The sequence below is a fragment of the Lontra canadensis genome, unplaced genomic scaffold (assembly GCF_010015895.1).
Source record: "Lontra canadensis isolate GAN:19392208 unplaced genomic scaffold, GSC_riverotter_1.0 scaffold53, whole genome shotgun sequence".
Taxonomy (NCBI): domain Eukaryota; kingdom Metazoa; phylum Chordata; class Mammalia; order Carnivora; family Mustelidae; genus Lontra; species Lontra canadensis.
The window spans coordinates 7279273-7286687 of NW_022631047.1; the positions used below are offsets into that span (position 1 = coordinate 7279273).

The following is a 7415-nucleotide window of genomic DNA, read 5'->3' on the forward strand; positions in this document are numbered from 1 at the left end:
TCCAAGTTCAGTATATATAGCATACTTTCTACGTCCTGAAATGTTTAAAAATACTGTGTGTGTGTTTGTGTGTGTGTGTGTGTGTGTGGAGTGGCTTACAAAGGTCACTAGCTGAATTTATTAAGCTAAAGACAAAGGTCTCAAGTCTGATTGCTGTGCATTCCATATTCTGAGTCTTCTCAGCCATGGGCCAAGGAGATAAGAATTGTCACATGTATGCAGCGTATCTTCTTGTGAGCTTCAAAATACAAATCTTAATTTCTTTCGATCCATGGACATCACATTTTGTACAAAATAACTTAAATATAAAAAGTCATAAAACTTGACAACCAGCAGATGGAAATATTTCATCAGTTGGACCTATTGTCAATCATTCCAGATCTTTAACTACTCCTATTGAATTCAGTGGGAGTTGTTTTTTCTATTTTTTCCTTTCTTGACTTGAATCACATTTTCCCCTCACTGACTGTGATATCTTGGTTTAACTTCTGATGGTGAGGTTGGTTGCAGTGATTGATGCCTCCGTATTGTAGCTGTGCTTGATGAGCTCAAGTTAAATGAAAACATAGCTGACAATTTCTAAATCTAACCACGTGAGTAAGTCACATTCTTCCACGGGTTACAAAGTGAGTTACTGGCATAATGGGGTAATAACTGTGGTAGAGACGTGTAGGAGAGCTGTCATGAATTTGCCTCCATGGAAAACTAGTTCTGCATCTCATTTCTGTCCAGGAAAAGGACCTACATACCACTCTAAAGCAAAACCACCATTTTAGGCAGCAGTCTTTAATTGGTTTATGTAATTGGTCAATATATTTAATTACATGAAGTAACTTTTCCAGCTAAATTATGTTGAAAACTTCATCAGGAAGTTACATGACTTAAATTTTTGACATTTGGGGGACCTGGGTGACTCAGTTAAGTGCCCAACTCTTGATCTCAGCTCAGGTCTTGATCTCAGGGTTGTGAGATCAAGTTCCTATTTAAAAACAAGCATGTATTATTGAATATTAGTGGCTATAGTGGAAAACTAATGGCTACTTTCAAAATTTCAGGCTAAAAGAATCATTTTGGACTCTCGATTATTTATGTGTTTGGGGAAGGAGCTGCCCAGAACTATTTTCTGAGGAAAGTGAGGCCCTGTCCATGAGAATTCCCCTGGCCCATTTCTGGGTGTATCTCCATAAAGGGCTGGAGTCCTGGTAGGCATTTTGATTTTCATGAGATAATATCCTTATCTTTTTCTGCTTGTTAAATCTTATTGGACTGTTCTTGCCAGGAATAATGACTACAAACTGCTGAGGACCATGAGCCCATGGTTTCCCCTAGTATTCTGATTTCTGAGCCTGAATCAAGCCAAATCATGAGGGACCACACGGTGTTGATGCTTGTGGAATTGCACTCTCTTGGATGCTGTGTTCTTGCATCTTCTTGGGGTAGTTAACAGCCGTGGGATGGTCACTGTTGAATTTACACCTCACCAGCAAGGCTTCTCCTTTCCATCTTGCATAAAACTTACTTTGCTGCTCTGGCTTTGGTGTCAGTAGTAGAAACCAGAGGGTTTGCCTTACGATCTCTTGGTCTGGGTGGCTACCTGCTGACTGAGACACTCCTCTGACTGGTAATTTACAATGGGGTGGGTTGGTGACAATGGACTCTTTGTGGAACAGTGGTCCATCACTTGCTCAATACCTGATCAAGGGTCTTTCCTTCTGGATGTTGCATAGTTCCCTGAATATCTCTTCCCACAATCCTCCTCATGATTTCCTTCTGCAGTCCTCATTGATCAATGCTGCCACCCTTCCCCACAGAACAACAGTCTTTCACTTAGGATAACAGAATTCTGGCCCAGGGTCCTTTTTCTTTCTTGGGTTTCTCCTGGATCTTTACAGTCTCTCTACTCACATTAGCATCTACTGATTTCTAGAGAGGGAAGGCTGAACACTGGCCTCAGGTCAGGAGTGGAGGAGGAAGCGGTGGATACTTCCATTCTATTTGAAGTATCTAAAGTCAAACACATTTCATCATCAATCTTAAATACTCATCTTGTAGAGATGGGACTTCAGTATTCACTTTGAGTTGAGCTCCTGCAGGGGCCTCCAGAATGACTGGAGCCAAGCCCAGCCCAGTTCAGTCTAGACTCAATTCCAGTCTGAGGTGAAATTAGATTTGCATATCCTTTTTTTTTCTGTCCATATCTCAGCTCTACATATCAGGAAGCCAGCTGTTTATATGCTTTGAGGTATTTCTCCATGATTTCCGTAGAGAAAATTATAAAACTTTATTAAGAGATGTAGAAGAGACCTTGAATAAATGGAGAGACTTACCATGTTTATGGGAAGGAAGACAGCATCACAAAGATGCCAATACTCCACAACTTGAATTATAGATTCAAAGCAATTACAGTCAAAATCATGGAACTTGTTAAGCTAATTTTATAATTTATGTGGGAGGGAAAAGGATCAAAAATAGCCAAGATACTTTTGAAGTATCAGGTATGAGAACTTAATGGGAAGCTATGATTAAGGAGTGAGGTGATAACATAGGGATAGGTATGGGATAGATATTTACATAGTATCAAAGTACTCTCTAATGCTTATCAATTAGATATTATTATAAGTTCAAAATACTTATTATATAAATTTATAAGAGAAATTTGGCAGACACCAAATTAATCACTTAATAGAAGTTAACTTGAATATCATATGCCTCCATACAGGAACATGCTGAAAAGGACCCAGAATCACTTCTGCGGTCTTCTGACCCCAAATGCATAACCTAGAGGTGATTTTGAGGAAATACTAGACAAATCCAAAATAAGGGGCATTCTACAAAGTAATTGGCCTGTACTTCTCAGAAGTGTCAAGGTCATGATTCCAACAGATGACCGAGGAACCGTTCCAGCTTGGAAGCCAAAGAGACATGACAACTACACACAGGATGAAAGAAACTATTGGGACAACTAGCAAAATTTGAATGGAATGTGTACATTTGGTGGTGGCAGTATAGAATGCTATTCTCTTGGTTTCAGGGGTTGTATTTGGCTGTGTAGGAGACTCTGTTTTAGGAAATACATATTAAGTATTGGTTTAATAACTGGTGTCATATTTGAAAATAACATTCAGGAATGGTTTGGAGATAAAGATCACACATGCAGACACACAGGAGGAGAGAAAGAGAAGAAAATGTAATAGAATGTTAATAGCTGTGGGGTGGAAGAAGGATATGTATCAACTTTTCTGTTATTTTAAAATAAAGAATTAAACGTGTACACTGGGAACTCCTGCAAATACAAAGAAAAGCACATGTAACATAAGAATGGAGGAAAACTCCAACAGACATTGCATGCAAGAGCATATTTATGCAGGTGGGGGGCTGAGGGCGGGAGTCTGGGAGATCAGGATGTGCACTGGCCTGCATCCCAGATTAGTCAGGTGGTGGTTGGGTCCTCCCCCCACGCAAAGGGGCCAAGGTGCCATGTGTGCGGGCAGAGAGCTGAGGAGCAGTCTTTTTTTTTTTTTTAAGATTTAAAAAAAAAATTTGTTTGACAGAGATCACAAGTAGGCAGAGAGGCAGGTGGGGGTGGGTGGGTGATGGGAAACAGGCTCCCCAATGAGCAGAGAGCCTGATGTGGGGCTCGATCCCCCAGACCCTGAGATCATGACCTGAGCTGAAGGCAGAGGATTAACCCACTGAGCCACCCAGGCGCCCCATCAAGGTGCAGTCTTAAAAAAATACAACAGGGGCGCCTGTGTGGGTTAGGCATCTGCCTTCTCCTCAGGTCTTGTTCCTGATGTCTTGGGATTGAGTCCCACTCTGGGTTCCCTGCTCGGTGGGGAGTCACTCCCCCCCACACACCCTATTCTTGCAATCTCTCTCTTAGGTAAATAAGTAAAATCTTTTTAAAAATTAAAAAATACAACATAAAAATGGCCTGCAAAAGAGCTCTGGCCTTCCTGGCCAAAGGAGCAGAGAGGATGGAGACGGTCATCGCTGTAGATGTCAGGAGGCAAGCTGGAGTTCAAGTCACCACAGCAGGTCTGGCTGGAAAAGACCCAGTACGGTGCAACCCAGACATTGTCATTTGTCCTGATGCCCGTCTGGAAGATGCCAAAAAGATGGACCTTACGACATGTGGTTCTGTCGGGAGGTGACCCGCACAGAACTTAACTGAATCTGCTGCTGTGAAAGGGACACTGAAGGAACGAGAGAACAGGAAGGGCCTCGTAGTCCCTCTCTGGACAGGTCCTGCTCTTCAGGCTCCTGAAATAGGTGTTGGGAAGAAAAGTCACAACACACCCACTTGCTAAAGATGAAATGATGGCAAGTTGTTTCAGCGCCTCCGAGGAACCTGTGGGGGAAGGATGACCGGATCCGCAGGAGCAGGTGGCCTGGAACCTTCAGCTTTGAGTTTTGGTCTTGGGACTGTGGAGGCGCCATGGGCCAAGGACGTGGCTGACCAAGGGAAGGCCCTGCCTGTTCTTTTTTTTTTTTTTTAAAGATTTTATTTATTTATTTGACAGATAGAGATCACAAGTAGGCAGAGAGGCAGGCAGAGAGAGAGAGAGAGAGAGAGAGAGAGGAGGAAGCAGGCTCCGCGCTGAGCAGAGAGCCCGATGTGGGGCTCGATCCCAGGACTCTGGGATCGAAGGCAGAGGCTTTAACCCACTAAGCCACCCAGGCACCCAGCCCCTTCCCGTTCTTAAAGATTAAGCCTGAAATCTCTGATAATGAATTAGAGTAACCAGCTGTTTGTAATCATTCTCAGCCTGCTCACTTTCAGCAAAACGGGCAGTTCTTGTGCACAGAAGCCTGGCCACCGCCCTCATGCAGTCTGGCTAGGAAGCGGCAGCCACTCAGAGCTTGGCCGCCTGCACCCATGTCCCCGCGGTTCTGAGCCTCGATTGCAGAGTAAATGGCATTTAGCAAACAATGGTGACTTTGTGTGTTTCTGGTTTCCCCTTTTTGTGGTGTTCGAAACCAGATTCATTGCAACCATTCACTGTTGATGTAGCTGCTGAGATACGCGAACAGTGAACCCATTTGACACAGCAACGAAGAAAAGCATAAAAGCGAGGAGTTAAGAAGCTTGTGATTTTCTCCCATTTGTTAATTGTGTATTGTTAATATACTATTAAAAATACCAGTGGGGAAAAACATATTTATGTGGCCAATAAAGCCATGATGACATACTGATCTGGCATCATGCTTGGTGCTGATTAAGACCACAGTAAGGGACCATTTTGTATAATATTACAAAATAAAAGTCTGAAACTATCAAGGATTTAGTTTCAAATGATCCATTATAAGTTTCTGGAGGGAACGTAATTTATTGCTGTCACTCCAAACAAGAACTTGACATTGTCTTCAAACGTTGAACACTTACATACCCCATGGCCCGGCAACTCCACTGTAGGTGGAAGAAAATTACTACGCATTCATCCAGGAACATGTATGGCACGCTCATGGCACTACTATTTACAGTAGAAAAAAACCTGAAAACCTAAATGCTCAGCAGTAGAAGAGTGGGTGAATGAACTGTGGTACATCTGCACCATAGATAAATTTAGCAATGTAATATGAAATGAGAAAAGAATCCTACCCCCCCCATCACATACAGCAGGATACCATTTTTGAAGAGATAAAATAACTAAAATTTAAAAATGGTGACTGTGTAGTCAGTTAATAAAACTGTGTAAAAAAATGCAAGAGGATGGTAGATAACACAGAATATGTGTTTTTGTAGCTGTAGAGAACACTTTGTCTTAGAGGTAAATTAATGTTTCTATTTCCGGACAACAAAAACTTTTGGTAACTTTTAATTAAAAGGCTGTTTTGGCTTTTATTCATCAAGTTATTAAAGTCTTAGGGTTCAGCCTTATCCAGGGTATCCATTAAACAGATTTGGCCTGTAGTTTTTTGTAGTGGACAAAATAAGAAATGTTATACACGTAATTGTTTTCACGAAGGCAGAGATTTTTGTCTTTTGTATTTACTATTGCATCTCAAGGGTCTAGAAGAGTACCTGGCACATAGAAGACAATCAACAAATTATATTTCCCAATACATAATAATATTGAATGAATGTAAACTTTTCCATGTTGTAGGGTGACATTGCAGTAACATAAAGTGTCCAGTGGGTGGAGCCCATGCTGCCTTTTGTATATGACAGAAGCCTTCAAAAATTTTTTTGATGAATGTGTCCATAGCTTTGCATTAGGTGGTTCTGCTAGAGCTCTGGGGTAAGTTTAGATTTTCTTTGAAATACATTAACTGGTGCCAAAGTTCAACCTTTTTTGTTTGGTATTTATTTGTGTTTGATTAACAACTTTCTAATAGAAAATACAAATCATTTGGTTTTTTAGTTAATGTTAAATGAAAAGTTTTTCCTCTCTGTGAAATTCAACTAGATTGTTAAATTTCTTGCGTTCATTTCTGAGTAAAAAACTAAGAATGTTAAATAAAGAGAAAAATCTGTTTAAAAGAGAATGAGAGGCCATAGGTGGTAAAGAATGGAGCAGTCAACTATGCTGACATCTTCTTCTTTTTTTTTTTTTTATATAATTTTATTTTTTATAAACATATATATATATATATATATTTTTTTTTCCCCCAGGGGTACAGGTCTGTGAATCTCCACGTTTACAAACTTCACAGCACTCACCATTATGCTGACATCTTCTAACTGAAAACAGAATCAAAGCAGTTTTCTCTATCACATAGAGAATTTATATGGCATTCACATAAATGTAGCATATTTGAATTAAGTTATTTGATCTCTTCAGTTTTCTTTCTGGAGCCCCTAATCTAGATGCTCATGGTCATATGGTTCTGCATATCTGCTAACCAGACCCACTTCTCACCCCTTCCCACTTAGGAAAACTTCGCTGTGCTCTTGGAACTAAGGATCTGTCATCTGCAAAATTCATAGACCCTCCACTTCTCTAAATATTCTTTTTACTTTTTTGCTCACTGAAAGCTGGCTTTTATGTGAGGACCCTGCTTCTCTGTCTTTCTCATTCACCAGCCCCCCATGCCCTCGTACCAGAGGGCCTGGAGGGCCAGGAGAGGCCTAATGGCCCCTCATCACCATTCTCCTTCCACTTTCCAAAAACTCCAGCTTTTAAATCCTTGCCGTCAGACTGTTCTACAATCCCAGCCTGCTCCATCATTGACTTCTGTCCCTCCTCGTTTCTTTAATATTTTTAGCTCCTGGCTCACTGCCATTGTCTTCTTAAGATTCCCATAACAATTTTTGGTCATTTCAGTATCCAGATAAATGATTCTTTCAACACCCCATGCTCTTGGCTCCTTAACCTCCTCTTCTCCTGGGATCTTGTTCTTTTCTTTACCTCAGTCCTCATTCCCGTGGTCATACTGGCCCCTGTGTTGACCAAAAACGACTTTCCTACCTT

At 41.1% G+C, this 7415-nt stretch overlaps 1 pseudogene; it reads left to right on the forward strand.

Annotated features, from left to right (window-relative positions):
- Nucleotides 1-3929: 3929 nt before the first annotated feature.
- Nucleotides 3930-4499, forward strand: LOC116877563 (annotated as a pseudogene).
- Nucleotides 4500-7415: the final 2916 nt, after the last annotated feature.